Below are 1,398 nucleotides of genomic sequence, written 5' to 3' on the forward strand. Positions count from 1 at the left end.
CGGGATTAAAAGGGGATGTTCTCCCACACGGTGGTTTCCATCCTTTTTATACCGAGGTCTTGCTGCTGGTGGTGTCTCCCAGTCCTGGTGTCTCTGGCCAGCCGAGCCCTCACCGAGGCCGGTGGCAACGAATCAGTGGTGGTTCTCCTTAGCTGCCAGCCCCCGTGCTGCGCTGCCCCGCTGCAGTGACGGCGGGGGGGGATGCCCCAGCCGCAGGAGGGTTTGGGAGGCAGAGGGCAAAGGGCAGAAACATCCGTCGGGGATGAGCAGGGGTGAGTGTTGATTACCACTGCTCAGTGCAAAGGCGGCTTTTCCCAGACTGAATTTCGGGCTGGCATGATGTTAAATCCCTTTAGCTGATTCCCCCCCCCCCCCCCATTTGGCAAGCAACACAAATTTGGGGAATGTCCCATGGGATTGTTCCGTTTGATATGACCCTGCAGCAGCGCTGACTTTTCCACGGGGTGTTTGTCTGCATACGGTGATGGCAGCTGGGCCAGAGCTCCTGTATGTAAAGAAGAAATATGTTTTCAGTTTGATTCAGCCTTTACGTATCACTAAGTTAATGTTAACAAGTCAAATTCAACCTATTTTCCCGCTCTTTAGGGATAAAAGCGGTCCTTCTGCACAGACCCCTGAGGAGGAAGCGGTTAGGATGGCCTAAGGCCAGTCTTTGTTAGAGGAGAGTTAATCTACAGATGTGAGTCTCCTCCTCCAGCTACACCTCCGGGGCAAAGCGCAGGTGCAAATCATCCTCGCTCCTTGCCTGGCCGCTTCACCCAGCTGTGGGTCAGAGGAGTTGTGAGATGTGCCGGCAGCCGGCTCGGGCTCGAGCTTGTGCTCCAGCCTGATGCTATTCCAGATGTTTCCACAGTTGCCCCCATGCGGTGGGCACGCGGCTTGTGCTTCCCCACTGCTGCAAAACAGGTGTGTGACACCAGAGGACACCCGAGCTCTGAGCCGGGCGGTACTCCCTGCTGTCCCGCGCTGTCCGTGCCTCGTGCCTATTAAAATGTTTAACTGTAGCTTTTGTCAATTTATCGGACAGTTGCAGCACTGCACTTAAAACCCGTTTGCCCAGGACAACGGGACTGTGTGTTCCGGATGGTTTCACCTGCAAGACCGACCTCGGAAACCTAAGCCAGCGGGTGGCATTCGGTCAAGAGTTTTCTTGCGAAAACAGTCGTACAGTTCAAGCCTTCACCCTTCTCCTTTAGCAGTGGCAGCAGGTTTTTGTGGAGTGAGCTGGGACAAAATCCAGCTGTTCCCTGCTAGCAACATCTGTCTGGCACAGCTGCCCAGACGTTGGTGCACATGGGCTCCTCCAGATGCTCACGTGGCGCCACCGCCCAGATGTGCGTCCCGCCCGCTCCAGCTGTGCGCTCCAGCTGTTCGCCG

This window comes from Pygoscelis adeliae, unplaced genomic scaffold (assembly GCF_000699105.1).
Source record: "Pygoscelis adeliae isolate BGI_AS28 unplaced genomic scaffold, ASM69910v1 Scaffold331, whole genome shotgun sequence".
Taxonomy (NCBI): domain Eukaryota; kingdom Metazoa; phylum Chordata; class Aves; order Sphenisciformes; family Spheniscidae; genus Pygoscelis; species Pygoscelis adeliae.